This window comes from Sminthopsis crassicaudata, chromosome 4 (genome assembly GCF_048593235.1).
Source record: "Sminthopsis crassicaudata isolate SCR6 chromosome 4, ASM4859323v1, whole genome shotgun sequence".
Classification (NCBI taxonomy): Eukaryota; Metazoa; Chordata; class Mammalia; order Dasyuromorphia; family Dasyuridae; genus Sminthopsis; species Sminthopsis crassicaudata.
Window position 1 is genome coordinate 133,601,236 of NC_133620.1, and position 17,450 is coordinate 133,618,685.

Below are 17,450 nucleotides of genomic sequence, written 5' to 3' on the forward strand. Positions count from 1 at the left end.
TTGTGCCTCCTTGTCCCACTGCTAATTCTGTCTTAGCTTTTTTTTGCTTGTCTTCTATACATGATGTATCTAACTTCTCTTAATTCCAGTGCCTCTCCTCTGCCGATTATTTCCTATTAATCCTGCATATAGCTTGCTTTGTTTGCATGTGCCTCTCCATCAAATTGTAAATTCCTTCAGAGCAGGATTGGTTTGCTCACTTTTTTTTGTATTCCCATTAATAACAAAGTTCCTGGCATAGAGAAGACACTTAATGAATGATGACTGATTGGCTCCTTCATTAGATTTTACGTTTCTTGATGGAAAGGATTGTCTTTATTTTTCTTCTTTGTATCCCCAGTGCTTAATATAGTGCCTAGCACACAGTAAGCCTTAATAAACGTGTACTATAGTGCACTGTATCATAAATTATGATTATATTATTATAGTAGAATATAATTGTGCCCTAAAAATGAAAAAAAAAATGGACCCTTTCAGAGAAACCCTTGTGTAAACTGATATAGAGCCTAACCAAAAGAAAAACTTCTACAATAACATTATAAGAAAAAACAACACTGAAAGATTTCAGAATTCTGATCAATCCAATAGAAACTATGACTTCAGAAGACAGAAATCAAATGTTACCCAACTTCTCCCAGAGAAGGCATGGACTCAAAATTCAGAATGAAACATACAGTTCTAGACATGGCTAATATGGAAATCTGCTTTGCAGATTTTGTTATGAAAGTTTTGTGGTTTTTTCCCCCTTTTTTTTGGTTCAATGGAGGAAGGAATCTGGGAGTAAGGAAAAAAATACCTATATTTAAAACACATCTAATATGGTGTATTCTTTAGGCGAAAAATAGGTATTTACAATTCTATCACTACTTTTAAAACTCTGAAAATTCTTGCATGATATAGAAATTCATTTTCCAAAAACTGTTTAGGTGACAAGCAGAGAACACAATGCTTACTATATGGATACAAAGGGGGAAAAAAGTGCCAATCCTCAAGGAACCTGTATTCTATTAGGGGAAACATAAACAATAATAAGCATATACATAAAATAAAGTCAAGGGTAGAAGAAAATGGTACCAACAGCCTAAAGAGTCCAGGAAAGACTTTATTAAGAAGGCAATCTACCAGAAGATATTTGAAAGAAACAGTGCATTCTAAAAGGTGAAGATAAAACAGGAGTACATTACAGGCATGTTAGACAGACAGTACAAAAGAGTAGAAATGAGAAGATGGAGATTAATGTGTATGTGACAATATGATCAATTTAGGTAGACAGGAGAGTGCAAGGATGGGAGTAATATATAATAATGTTGGGAAAGTAAGCTTGGGTCAGGCTATGAAAAACTTTAAAGCTAAAGAAAGCTTTTATTTTATCCCAGAATAATAGGGGGCCAGGGTTATTAATAAGTGGGAAATTGACACAATAAGACCTGCATTTTAGGAAAATCACTGACAACTATATGGAGTATTGAAAAGGACAAATACTTTAGACAAAAATATCAATGAAGAGATTATTCAACGATTCAGAAGATAAAAAAAGAAAAATGAAGAAGCCTGAACTAGATCATGATTGCATCAGTAATGAAGAAAACAGAAGATATAAGAGACATCTTATTGGATATGTGAGATGAAGGAAAGTGAAGTATATGAAAAAAAGAACAAATGTTTCAACATATTACATATGAAAGAGAAAAACTGCATGGAAGCATATATGTCTATGTAGCGGAAAAGATCACAACCACATAAAATTAAGTGGCTGAAGTGAAAATAAAACACAGATTTCTTTAACATGCACACACTCAAATACTCTTTTCACAAGAATGAAATCCCACTTTTTTATTACAAACATGCCTCTTTTCAGCTACTTTTCTCCATTATAAAGAGAACATAGTTTAATACAGTACACTTTCTCCTCTATCAGAAGAGTCCTTGGCCATGAAATATACACTCTTACATTTTTCCTAATATCAAATCCCAGTGATCCTTTGAAGTCAAAACAGAAGTCTAGATATACTCTCTCTTCCTCATGTCAGCTCTTCAAATACTAAAAGACATTTCCCGTGGTCCTCCCGATTCTTGTCTTCTTCAAGTTAAACATGTCCCATTCTTTCAACTGATCATCATATCACTGGACTCATGGCCTTTCAGCATCCTGCCTTCCCTCCTCTGTGTTCTCACTCTCCAACTTATCAATTTTTTTTAAACCTTTGGCTCCCAGAACTAAGAATAATACTCTATAGCATTAGCCTTAAAAAAAAAAAAAAAAAAAAAAAAAAAAAAAAAGGGACCATACCATAACCATCCCATTCCTGGAAGCTATGATATTCTTAAAGCAGTCCAAGATCACATTATATTTTTTGGCTTCTACAGCACACTACTGACTCATAATGAGCTTTAAAATCTACTAAAATCTCCAGATTTTGTCAGAATTCCTGCCTATCTATACCTCAATTATCTTATATTTTTGAGGTTTTTTTTTTTTGGGGGGGGGTATCTAAATGCAACACTTAACAATTATCCTTAGTGAATTTAATCTTATTAAATTTAAACTAATGTTCAAATGCCCAAAGATAATTTTGGATCCCAATATCAACCATTCACTATCCCTCTCAGCTTTATAATCTACAAATATGAATAGCATAGTACATTTTCATCCAATTATTAATTTAAAAAAAAGTTAAACAGGGCCCAGCACAGATCTCTCAGAAGCAATACCAGAGACCTTCTGCTATAGTGGCATTGAACTTAACAATTACTCTTTGAATTTTGCCATCAACCAAATACTGAATCCATTTAATTGTATTATTGTCTAATCTACACCTCTCCATCATTTTTGAAATACTTAATCAAAAGCTTTACTAAAAAGTCTTGCAGAATTTCCCTCATGTATCAGTTTAGTAATTCTTTAAGAAAAGGAATTAAGACTAACCTGGCATGGTTTAGTAATTCTTTAAGAAAAGGAAATAAGACTAACCTGGCATGACATCTAATCAAAGCTATGTGAGCTCTTTGTAATTACGACTTCCCTTTCTAGACATTCACCAAATATTTCTATGATATGTTCCAGAATTTTCCTGGAATTTGAATTCAAGTTCACAGGCCTATGGCTTTCAATCTATTTTTTCCTTTTTTTGAAAATAAAAACAGTTGTCCTCCCCTCCAATAATGTGCTATCTTTCCCATATCATCTTTTGAAATCAAAATGTCTGACAAATAGTAAAGCAATTGTTATCTGCCAATTCTTTCAGAATCCAAGAACAGAACTCTTCTTGTATAGGTTAACTCAAATTCATTAAGGGTAGTTACATACTCTCTTAGTATCTCTTATTCTCTCTTGAACATTTTGTTTTGTCATTTCTAGATTAAGGATCATTCTTTACAGAGAAACCAAAAAGAAATTAATTCTGCCTATTCTCTGTTGTCAGTTATTGCCTGATCCATCCTAAGCAAGTGTTCTAGTCTTTCTTTGATTTTCCTTTTTCTACCTATATAGATTTAAGAAAATTAAAAAACTTTTCTATTGTCAGTCTCAACTTATTCTAATCTTTAACATTTTTCATGCTTGTCCTATAGGTAAAAGCAGACACCACTTTTGCCCACTACTATCTTGTGGCTCATTTGTTTCAACTAATCACAAAATGTTTTCTCTCTCTGTAGTACCAGTTGCCTTCTTCCAATGGCCAAGGGCTTATAATCATCTCAAGTTGATTTAGGTCTTAGTCACAGATTGTTGGAGTTAACAGGAAAAATTCCTATTGTTTTTTATATTTTATGATTAAAATTTGGGCTGATTAATTCAACCAGAGTACTAAGGAAAAATTCCTTCTAGGGCAAAGGAAAACTCTTTTTCTTACAAAAGTTTAAATTACACACAAAAAAAAAAAAGAGAGAGAGAGAGAGAGAGAGAAAGAGAGAGAGAGAGAGAGAGAGAGAAACAGACAGACAGACACACCAAGGGTCATTAAGCAACAGATAATTAAAGGATATGAACAAACTATTCTCAAAAGAAAATTGCAAATATAATAATTTTTTTAAAAATTTGCTCCAAATAACTAAAAATTAAGAGAAATACAGATTGAAGAAATGTTAACTTTTCAATTAAAAGCATATGAATTGGTAAAGATTACAAAAGATGGAAATACTCAATGTTGGAGGAATTATAAGAATGCAAGCAAACTAATATGAGAACTTATTCAACCATTCAGAAAGCAATTTGGAATTAAACTTTTTCTTAAGTGAATAAATGAAATGTGCCTCTTGAACCCAGATTCCTCTGCTATACATATACTTCCCTACAAATAGATCAAAGACAATGTTTCCAAATATATCAATTTAGCTTTCATAACATGTTTTTGTGGAAGAAAAGAACTAGAAGCAAAGTAACTGTCTGCCAATTAGAGAATGGCTAAATAAATTGTAGTATAAGAACATAATTGAAATATTACTGTTCTTATAAGAAAAAACTCAGATATGAGAAATTCAGGGAAATATCAGAAAATTTACATAAACTAATATGAAGTGACATAAGCGGAATCAAGAAAAAATTTATACTACCACTACAATAATATAAATTGCAAGAATAATAAAATGAAACTGAATGCTGGACAATTATAATAACCAAGTCCGACACCAGAGAAGAGTTCAAAAAACTCACATCCCTCCTTTCATTTCTGAGGTAGAAGATTATAGATGCATAATTCTATATATATATATATATTGCCACATCTAGGTGATTAGAACATTGCCGCATTAATTTAAACTGGTTGTGTTTCTCCTTGTTACCAAAAAAAAAAAAAAAAAAAAAAAAAAAGTTCATGAGGAGGATGGTTATGTTCAGAAATGTGACATGAGAACAAAAAACATTTCAATTTAAGACAAAAAGTTTATAAAGCTTGTTAGATGGAATATGTTCTCCATTTAAGAAGGAAACATATATATGGTAATAAGAATGCATACAAAAATGATTTAAGTAAAAGTTTGGGTATTTAAAGGAATATGCTCCAATATAAAAAATTCACTTATGTAAAATACTTCATTTTTAGATAATGGTGAATAGGCACTACTATGTAACAGAATATGTCTAACAATATTAATAAATATTATAAGATTGAATTTAGTTGAGTTGTTGGGAGTATTGTTACAAAAAAAAATTCACCACTATAAGTTAATACAACCAATTTATTCCAGTCTTTGTACAAACACTAGTAAAAATCTCAAACATCTATATATGAAAGGAAGGAAAGAGAACAATTATTCACTCAGTACCTTCCATGTGCCAGATACTATTCTATAAGTGCTTTGAAAATATTGTCTCATTTAATTCTCACAGCAACCTGGGAAAGAGACACTATTATTATCCATATTTTAAGTGAACTTGCCTAGGAATTACACAGGAAGTAAATATCTGAGGCTAGACTGAACTCAGGTCTTCCTGATTCCAAGCCCATCATTTAAACCTCTGGGCCACTTAAATGACATAACAAAGATACAAAATGAAGTATAAAGTTGTTTTGTAATAAAGAAACCTCACCTTACTCATGAGTGAATAAATTTCTAATCAAAATGGATTTTTGCTAACTTAATGAATTATAGATGAGGCTAGGACAACAAACTTTTGCTCCATTCTCAACACTTTATCTCTTCCACCAAAAAAAATCCATAGTTAAAAAATCCATAGGTACGTGGGATAAATTCTGATTTTTTTCCTCTTTGATGTTTCAAATCTTTTGAAGCCTATTTTCATACAACTTAAACACTACATATTACTAAAGAAATGGCTAACAAATTCCTCCCTTTTTCTGATTCACCTACTTAATCTGTATCTTATGAATAAAATCTTCAAATTGTATAGGAGAAGAGGAAGGGAAAGAAATGGGTCATTAAAAATCTCCACTTGGCCCCAAAATAGCCATTCTATATTTTAATGCAAGAGTTTTCATTTTGAAATACTATCTGTTCACAAAAATATTTCCAATGTCAGTGGAGTTCTTCTATGTATGTGTTAGGATTATACAGTTTTACAAAACTTTCTCTAAATTTTGAAAAATCTGAGGGATATGTTTAACATATATTGGAATACTTGCTGTTTAGGGAAGGAGATTAGGAGAAGGAAGGGAGAAAAATTTGGAACACAAGGTTTTGCAGGGGTGAATGCTGAAAACTATCTTTGCATATATTTTGAAAATAAAAAGTTATTATCATTTTTTAAAAAGAGTCTGAGTACCAAAAAAAAGTTAGTATACATATAAGAAATTCAGTTCTTTAACTATAAAATACTATAACATAGCTGTCTTAATTGCTTTTCCTATTGAACAACTCTGGATTTATTCTAAGGATGATTATTATTATTATCCTTTCTGTGCATCTTAGGTCTTCTAGTATAGTGCTATTTGATAATCAATTGTCAGAACAGGGACAGATTCAGGTGAATAATGTTTCATATCCCAGGAAATTAGGGACTGAATATGTTATTCTACAAACTGCACAGTAGTTAAGCTCCCTACAGTCCCTTCTAATTACATGGAATGTATTGCAAACCCAAGGAGGAGTGTTCAGTCTTTAACTATCCATGTGTCAATGAAATAAATCATTGGGCATTTAAAAAAAAAACAAAAACAAATAAGTAACAGGAGAGTTCTTTCAGAAGGTAATTGGGGAAAAATCTTTGTGACATGATTTTTTTCCTTTTGTTGAGACAATTGGGTTAAGTGACTTGCCTAAGGTCACACAGCTAGGAAGTATTAAGTGTGTGAGGCCTGAATCATCTCATTATTAAAGAGAGCCACATCCTTCAGAATTGCTCATCATATAGTATAGTTGTTGAATTGTATAATGATCTCCTGGTTCTGCTCATTTTACTTATCATCAGTTCATGTAAGTCTCTCCAGGCCTTTCTGAAATCATCCTGCTGATCATTTCTTATAGAACAATAATGTTCATATACTATAGCTTATTCAGCCATTCTCCAATTGATGGGCATCCACTCAGTTTCCAGTTTCTTGCCACTACAAAAAAGGGCTGCCACAAACATTTTTGCACATGTGGGTCCCTTTCCCTCATTTATGTTCTTTTTAGAGTAACAAGACCATAGAAACACTGCTAGATCAAAGGGTTTGCACAGCTTGATAGCCCTTTGGGAATAGTTCCAAATTGTTCTTCAGAATGATTGAATCAGTTCACAACTCCACCAATAATGTATTAGTGTCCCAGTTTTCCCACATCCCCTCCAACATTCATCATTATGTTTTCTTGTCATCTTAGCCAATCTGAGAGGTGTGTAGTGGTAGTGCACTCATTCTTACATAAGATTTCATAAACCTTAGATTTTAGAAAAGAAATAATGTATTCTCTTCTAACAAGGGCTCAGTGTATTTCACATACTGACATTTTGAATTAATCAGTAAAAAAAAAAAAGTATCTGTTAAGGACCTTCCTTTATAGTGCCTGTGCCAAAGAAACTCATAATATAATAAGGAGACAAATATATCAATATAAATGAAATAATTAGACAATAATTAAGGGGTATTCATCACACACAAAGGAATCTTGCAAACAGAACAGACTGAGCAAGAAGGATAAAGAGGAAAATAATGATTTCTTTATTTTCAATTCCTTCCAACTGAACTTTAGCTTTATGAATGCAAGCAACAAATAAAATGTCAGACAGACAAGTTTGTTATAAATTTTGTAGTAAAGGTACTGAACTACTAGAAGCTTCTTGAGTAGGGAAGTCATCTGCTCAGACCTTCCTTTAAAACTAATTAATTTGACTGCTATAAGGAGAACATATTAAAGAGAGGACAGAAAGAATTTATAAAGATAAAGAAGCTATTGCAATTGTCCAAAATAGAGGCGATGACCTGATGGTTATATAATGAATAGAGAGAAAGAAATGTTTAAGAGGTTTAAATGCAAGACCTGACAACTGTTTGGATATGAAGGATAAATGAAAAGAATCAAGAATCACTCCTACAGACTTTGAGCTTGGATAAATGGAAAGATCTCAGCAGAGAGAGATATGAAAGGGGTATAAGTAAAAGGATAAGCTCACACCTAGACATGTTGAATTTGAGATACTTAGAGAATACCCTCAAGTAAAGAGTATAAACTTCAATGGTTCCTTATCAACTCCAGGATTAAGTCAAAGTCCTCTTGTGCTCAATGCTCTTTCTAACCTGCCCCATCCATCTTTCCAGTCTTCTTACACCTTACAGTTCTTCTATACCTACATATCCTGTGATCTACTAACACTGTACTCCTGCTTGTTTCTCTAAAAAAGATTCCACCTTCACCTGGATAAAAAACACTTGGAACCCTCAGGCCAGCAGCAATAAGGCCAGCCTAGAATCTCCCTCCAGAAGTGTGGCAAGAAGGCTGGAAGAATAGGAAACAAAAAATTCTATTAGAAGCTCGAGACACAAATACAAAAAAAGAATACCCTCAAAACATCTACAAGTCAAAATGCTGGGTGGGGGGGAAGGGAAAGAAACAGAAAAAATATAGAGCAATTCATAGCAAAAGCCAACTGACCTGGAAAAGTTCAAAGAAAAATAAAATCATAGAACTATCAGAACATTAAAATCATAAAAAAGAACCATATTTTTAAAAAAGAATCATGTTTTAAGACACCTTAAAAGAAAACAGCCCAGAGCTTTTAGAAACAGAGGATAGAGTAGAAAGAAAAAGAACCCAGTACTTACCTCCTGAAAAAAAAAAAAAATTATAAATGAGTGCTTCTAGAACCATCATAGCCAAAATCGAGAGTTTCCAAATAAAAGAAAAATCACTGCAAGCAGCCAAAAATACATATCATCTCCCCATATCTGAATAAGCAGTTTGTTCCTTTTTTGACTCTTTATCACTGTTTGTTCAGATTTACCTTTTTATGTTTCTTTTCACTCCTGTGGTTTACACTTCAAAATTCCATAGCTTTCTCAATTTTGTACTCAGTTTTACTTGGCAAATTATTCTTTGTTATAACTCCATATTCATTGCTTTCTGGTATCATTCCACATTTTCTCCTTCCTTTCCACCAATGGCTGCTAATAAAAATCATATTCAAGCCATGTTTGTCCTTAAGGCTTCATTCTGGGCTGGGCTCTGTGAAATTCTAAAGGAAATATCTGGATCTTGCTTCACACTGTTCTGCATTCTCTTAGGTAGTATTGAAGCTTTCTAAGAGTAGTATTAAATACTGTATTTTTAAATGGATTTCAGGGGTTAGAGAACTCAGGCTAGAGAACTAAAAGGTTTCATCATGCCCAAAACAATCTGCTCTATGATGAAGTCTCATCACAACATTGCTAGGCTAAACTTTGCAAGTTACATAGTCTGAACAACTGAACGTTGGGCTGGCCCCAGATTCTGCCACTTGTCTTAAAAGTTTTGCAGGTTCAGAAAGATAGAAATTGAAGCCTCTTGATCTGAGCTCCCTGTTTTGGACACAGAGCAACAGAATTCAAAACCCTACTCTATATTCAGTCACACAGCTGCTGTTCATTTCTGTTCCTGCTCCCTACTCTAACCCATGGCCAAAAGAACACAACTGATCCATGCCCTGGTCTACTACTATTAAGCCTATATCCCCTCTCTTCAGTATACACTGAATCTAAGACTAAACTCCAGAGAAAATATGACAGGATTGCCATTTGCCTCCTGTTCAATGTTAGGTCAGCCCCTCATAGTTCTGAGATTTCTTGCCTTAGTACATGATCCTGTGATCTCTAGTCAGTCCCCACGCTTATAAAGCTCTGTGCAGTGCCTTCCTAGCTAAAACTTAACAGGCATATATCTACAGTCTTATCTCTATCACTCTATACTAATCTGGACTAGAAAAATTACAGTTTTTCCCTTAGTTTTCATGACAAAGACTTGGTGTATTATGCTTTCCTAGTCTTTGCTGAAATAACTATGAGGGAAATTGAGGCTTTACTGCTTCTTCCTACCCCCCCCCACACACTTTGGCTGGTATGTCAAAAGATATTTACTATTAAAACACCAGACCTGGAAAGCAGATGGAGAAAAGATAATTTAAAATTTATTAGAATTCCTGAAAATAATGACAAAAAAAAAAAAAGCTGGGATGCCATATTTTAAGAAATAAATATAAATTACAAAGATTTATTAGTACCAGAGGGCAAAATGAAAAAGGAAGAATCCATTGGTCATCCTCTGAAAGAAACCTCAAAATAAAAGCTCTAAGGAATGCCACAGCCAAGATCTAGAACTTCCAGTTTAAAAAAAAATACTGTAATAAACCAGAAAGAGGTTGAGTAATGATGAAATGTTTTGTTTTAATAAGAAGAGAAGAGATAAATGTCCCATCAAAATCATTAAGAGTTTTAAAAAAAAAGCAGTTAAATAAGACAAGCACATGGTTTGGAGGTGGATTTAATCTTTTATATATTTTTCTATCATATATATATATATATATATATATATATATATATATCATATATATACATACATACACACACATATGTATACATGACTAAGAGTTTAAAGAAAAGAAAAGAAACAAAAGAAAGCAGAGAAATGAGGAAGAAGGGAAAGTAGGTGGTCATGGGCACATCACTCAACCTCAGCCCTTATTTCCTCATTTGAAAAAAAAATGGTGAAATAGTACCTATTTCACAGTATTATTTTAAGGACAAAATAAGATAATACATGTAAAGTACTTTATAAAACTTATAATTCTATACATACAGTAGCTACTGTTATTATTACATATTTTTCAGCTGTGTGTTATATTTACAAAAATTAATCTTAAGGCATAAAACCTCAAATACAAAAAAAACCCCAGAAATATTAAATATATTCTTTACTAATTACAATGCAAGAAACACTATAACCAATAATGGGCCTTTAAGAAAAGGAATGAACCTTAAATGGAAACAAAATAATGTAATGATAAAGAACAGTGAATACAAGAACAAGTGATAGAAACAATAGAAAATTTCAACAATGAACCACCATATATAACTACTGGGATGACAACAAAGAAATCTTTAAAGAGAAATTTATCTAAATATTTTCACCAAAAAATGAGGGGAAAAAAGTTTGAAAAACTTGATACATAACCAAATAAAATTGGAAAAGCATCGAATTGCTTTAAAAACCTTCTAACAAATTTTAAAAAAACTTTTAAAAGCTCATTTTTAAAAATTGATAAATCATTAGCTAATGTAGTTTTTAAAAGAGGAAAATCAAATTGGTAATACTAAAAAAAGAAAAAGGAAAATTCACAAATAATGAAGGGAAAAAAAGGGAAATTATTAGAAACTTTTCCCCAGTTATATGCCAAAAAACTGTTAAGTTAATAAATGAGTAAGTATTTACAAAATGTAAAACACCCAGATTAACAGAACAAGAAATAGGTAACTTAGATCAGGCCTTCTTAAGTAGCTAAGGTGGTAGAGTGGATAGAGTACTGGACCTGAAAATTAGTCCTAAGTTAAAATACTGCCTCTGATGCTTACTAGTTGTGTGAACCTCACTAAATTACTACTGCTGTTTGCTCAGTTTTTCCAGCTGTAAAAATGGGAATCATATTAGCCTACCTGATGTGAAGATAAAATTAAATATTGTTTGTAAAGAGTTTTGGAAATCTTAAGAAGCTATATAAATGCTGGCTATTATTATTAAAATGACAGGTAAATATGTTATAAATATCTATGCAAAAATGCTAAATAAACTATTAGCAAAGAGGCTTACAAGCACACATTAAGAGAATATACATTGTTGTTGTCCAGTCATATCTGGCTCTTCAAGATCCCACGAGGCACAGCATCCCAATACTGGCCATGGGATTTTCTTGGCAAAGATACTAGAGTAATTTGCCATTTTCTCCTTCAATAGATTAAGGCAGAGTTTAAGTGACTTGTCCAACATCACGCAATTATTAAATGTTTGAGGCCGATTATGAACTCGTCTTCCTGACTCTAAGCCTAGCATTCTATCCATTAAACCACTGTTCCCGCCTTGAATTTATTCCAGAAATGTAAGCTAGTTCAATATATGGGAAACTATAAACAGACCATATTTATAATAAAACAATTGTTAAAATATTATATTGACCACTGCTGTAAATACTTTTGATAAAATCAAAAAAAAAAAAAAAAAAGAACTAGGAAGTGGGGAAATAAATGGATTTTTATTTAATATGCTTAATAAATAGCATCCATCTAAAACAAAAATGCAATATTCTATGCAATGAAAAATTTTTCATCAAAATTAAGGTAAAAGCAAGGGTATCTATTGTTACCACAACTATTTAACAGTGCTAGAAATAGTATTGTAATAAAACATGAAAAATCTGAAAGAATAAGTATAGGCAACAAAAGTATCATTTTTTAAATAAATGATGACAGTCTTTCTTTAGACTATAATGAGTTAGACTATGAGTTTCTTTACTCATTTAACAACAACAAATTCAGCAAATTTTCAGAATATACAATAAAACCCCATACAAATAATCTTTTTAATACATTATCAAGGAAAAGCCTGAAAGAAGAGATAGAAATTACTTTACCAATAATTACAGAATGTAAGAAATTTTTAGAAGTCCAGTAACCAAGACAGAGGCATCGTCATATAAATAGAACTAAAAACTTATTTAAAAGAATTAAAGACTTTAAATTATTGAAGACATTAATTGCTTATGGCTAGAGTAAGTCAATATAACAAAAACAATAATACCTAAATCACATGCTTTGTACCTTACTGATAAATGGTTACTTATTAACCATAGTTACCTTATACAATTAGAAAAAGGTATAAAAATCATCTAGAGAAACAAGAGATATGTAGAAAAGAACCAGGGCCTAACAGCATCAAATTTCCAACTATACCAGTGTTGATTGAACTTTTCTCATATATGATCCCTTTTCACACAATTTTTATACAAATCCATCTCAAATCTTAGATAAGGTGTTTCTGGCAGCATTCATGCATGTACAGTGCAAAGTTTGTAGGTTGAATGTTCAGAACCAAAACTGAAGTGAAGTTGCATGATGCAACATAGGTAAGCATTGTCAGAAACACCCTAGATTCATTACACATTTGATTTTGAATTAATTTTTGGTCATTGCATTCAAAAATCTTTTAGTGTTGCCATATTTTTAATAACCCCCATATTTAGTTAACCCATATTAACTGTAGTTACCCACAGTTTAAGCAGCTCTGTAGTTTACTACAAAGAGTAATCATGAAAATTTGGTACCTGTTTAAAAAAAATTAATTAGTGAGAAAATAAGGAAAATTTTGGCTTATTAAAGCAAAGAAAACACAAATAAAACATGAATAAATCAATAGATGAATAAGTAAATATTTCAGTGTTCCACATATGATGCTTTTCCCAATTAGAATGTAAAGTCCTTAAGGACAAGGGATGTTTTCATTTTTATCATGTATCCTCAAAGCTTGCTTATAGAATTTAATTTATTTGACCACAAAAACAAGGGACTTAGAATGAAAAATTCTGTGCTCAGATCTGGAGTACTATCAGGGAAAAGGCACTAGCTCTGCAATCAAGGCCTATGGATTTAATACCATCTGTAAAACCTGTGTGACTTTCAACAAGTCACAAGCTCCCTGAGCATCAGCATCTTCAACTGTAAAAAAGAAAGCTCTAAATGTTTAGCATCTGAGCTCCCTATTAGGTCTAAATGGGATTTCTCATCTATTTGTAACCTATCAGACTTCACACAAATAATTTTTATCTTCATGAGCCCAAGTTTTCATAGAATAACAGATCATTAGGTCTTCTATTAAAGCAAGAGAGCATCTATTCAAACCTCTTTATTTTACTGGCGAGAAAACTAAAACTTACTGAGGCAGATTACATTTTGCATGACATAAAGCCAGTAAGTAGCAGGGCTTACTTAAACCCCTATTTCCCAAATCAATCCATTAAAAAGCATTATTAATTAAAATCTATAAAATTCTAAGCACTAGAACAAATCCCAGTAATTCAAAAATGAAACAATTCTTGCCCTCAAAAAGTTTCCACCTGGAAAGACAGCATTATATATAAAAATTAAATACAAGATATTTGCAGGGGAAGAACCCCAGTAGATATCAGGCCTGAGAAAGATTTTGTGCAAAAGGTAACATCTGAGCTAAGTCTTGAATAATAGAGACTCTAAGAGGCAAAAATAAAGGAATAGTGAATTCTAGGAATAAGGAAGTTACTACTCTGGATGAAGATATTTCCATAAATAAAAGAATTAAAATGCACACCCTATAGGTTCCCTTTCTAATTCTAAATGCTACAATCCGAAGAATATAAATCAAATTTTCCTAAGAGTATATTTTCACAAAAAGTAGCAGTTAGCTAAATATAGAGGGTCACATATTCTAGAATCAATTGAACAATGTTGTGATTTATAAGCTGCTGGGTTGTAGGAAACATAGTACTAATAGAGCTCTGATTCATTAAGGTATATTGATTACTACCACATATCATGCTAAGTCATCATAACATAAACTTAAAAAAAAAAAAATCTACCAGTAGGCTTTAAGAAGATTTGATATGAAAACTCTTTACTATGCACAAGATAAATGAAAGAGGAGTTACTAATATTATGAAAAAGAGTCACAATAAAATTTTAAAAACTTTAAATGTTTTCTAGTAGATTTCCAGTTTTCCAATAGTAAATATTCAGTCCTCAAAGTCCTTCCTCTAGATGCATATGGCTCTTTTTATCACAAGTCTATTAGACTTGGCCTGAATCACCTCATTGATGAAAAGAGTCAAGTCTATCACAATTGATCTTCACATAATCTTCTTGTGTACAATATTCTGGATTCTACTCACTTCACTTAGCATCAGTTCGTGATGAATTCCAGGCCTTTCTGAAATCATCCTGCTAATCATTTCTTTTTTTTTTCTTTATTTCTTGCTTGCTTGCTTTCCTTTTTTTTCCCCTGAAGCAATAGAGGTTAAATGACTTGCCCAGGGTCACACAGCTAGGAAGTGTTAAGTGTCTGAGACCACATTTGAACTCAGATCCTCCTGACTTCAGGGGTGGTGTTCTATCCACTGCACCACCTAGCTACCCCTGATCATTTCTTCTAAAACAATATTTCATTACATTCATATATCATAACTTATTCAGGCATTCACTCAATTTCCAATTCCTTGCCATTACAAAAAGGGCTGCTACAAACATTTTTGCACATGTTATTCCTTCCAATTTTTAAGATTAAATGATAATTCTGGAGCAACTAACCTAGTTATGCTCCCACCTTGGCACTCATATGCAAGGATTAAATCTTCTGAAGGCAGCTACCTCAAGAAGGCTTTATTGTTATGGCATATGCAGGCTCAGGTCCCATCCAGTATGCTTCCCACTAACATTCAGTCAGAAGATATTATTAGTTGTTGGCAAAAGTATTTACTAAGAAATCATAGTAAAAAACAGTAGCAAAAAACTATTCTATTCTTCCCCTAAACCTGAGGTATATATTCTTCCGCAAATACATATGGCATAAATGGAAAGTGTAGGAACAAATTTACAATGTAAATAGAATGAGGAAACATTTACTAAGATGATACAATAAAAGAAGTAGATAAAAGTATTCCTCTCTTGACCCCAGGATGCATTTTGCTACAATTGCACAAAACAATCAAGTGTGGGCACATATGTATATACAAACATATTTATACGTGTACATATATATATATATGATTAATAAGATCAGAGAAGATATAAAAAGAACAGCTAGTAAACTATTTACTATATATCAGTTCTACTGATATTTAAAGCCCTTCTCAATCTGTCTCCAGCCTGCCTCTCCAGATAGGCACATTATACCTTGATAAATTTCATAAACTCTGCATTCTAGCCAAACTGTTCCACCTGTGATTTCCCAGGCACAACTTTCCATCTTTGCTTCAACATCTTTGCACAAGTCTTCCCACACCAAGAATACACTTCCTCCTAACCTCTACTTCTTAGAATCCCCATGTTCCCTCAAGCCACAGTTCCTGTTGATCTACTAATAAAAGACTTTCTTCATCTTATTAGAGCTCAATTCTTCCTCTTCAAACAAAAATGTATGTATTTATCACTTTATTTATTACTTTACTTGATATGCCTACATAGTAGGCATTTAAGACATGTTTGGTGGATTAACTGTTTACATGTAAAAGTATTTTCCATACTTGTAAAAATTGATACTTCTATTATTCATGATAAAAATTATTTAACATTTTAAAAAATCAGTTCAAAAGCTGAAATATAATAATAAAAAAAAAAGATCTCCCTTGAGTTGTGAACTCATATAACCATTCTGGAGAGCTATTTGGAATGATGCCCAAAGGACAATCAAACTGCTCCTATCTTCTTTTTTTGTTTGTTTGTTTTTAATAATAGTATTTCTCTTTTTTTATAATTATAACTTTTTTTGACAGCATATTGCATGGGTAATTTCTTACAACATTATCCCTTGCACTCACTTCTGTTCCAATTTTTCCCTTCCTTCCCTCCACCCCTTCCCCTAGATGGCAGGCAGTCTTATACGTGTTAGATATGTTATAGTATATCCTAGATACAATATATGCATGCAGAAGCGAATTTCTTGTTGCACAGGAAGAATTGCATTCAGAAGGTAAAAATAACCTGGGAAGAAAAACAAAGATGCAAGTAGTCCACATTCATTTTTCAGTATTCCTTCTCTAGGTGTAGCTGATTCTGTCCATCATTGACCAATTGGAACTGAATTAGATCTTCTCTTTGTCGAAGATATCCACTTCCATCAGAATACATCCTCATGCAGTATCATTGTTGAAGTGTAAAATTGTTAGGTTCTTACTAAATGCTAATGAGATAATGAGATATTAGGTTCTTACTAAATGCTAAGTCGGTACTTAACAATTCTCTAGTTCCAGCCTTTAAAGGGAGTTTTATCCCTTTGAACTTCTGGGGAGGAGCTTAATGTTTAAAAGGAGCAAGTTCATTGGTAGAAATAATCTTCCCACAAGCCCTTGCGTTATCCCATGCCCATTCTCTGGGAGGATAAAAGATGATGGTACTCTGGAGGAAAGGAGTCTACTCTAGGTCAGAGTTGGCAGCTCTCTATAGGAAGAAGAATCTGGCCGAGAGATTGAGTGGAGACAGTAGATCTCCTCCCAGAAAGCCATCAGCAGTTTCTGGAGACAACAGAACTTTACATATAATGATCTCCTGGTTCTACTCATTTCACTCAGCATCAGTTCATATAAGTCTTTCCAAGTCTCTCTGTATTCATCCTGCTGGTCATTTCTTACAGAACAATAATATTCCATAACATTCACAATTTACCCAACCATTCTCCAATTGATGGGCATCCATTCATTTTCCAGTTTCTAGCCATTACAAAAAGGGCTGCCACAAACATTTTGGCACATACAGGTCCCTTTCCCTGATTTAGTATTTCTTTGGGATATAAGCCCAGTAGTAGTAGCACTGCTG

The 17,450-nt window shown here is 32.6% G+C and overlaps 1 protein-coding gene across 10 annotated transcripts in view; it reads right to left on the bottom strand.

The window, feature by feature from the left end:
- Positions 1–17,450, bottom strand: part of TULP4 (TUB like protein 4) — a 196,817-nt gene that overhangs the window by 160,678 nt on the left and 18,689 nt on the right. The gene's annotated exons all lie outside the window — the stretch shown is intronic.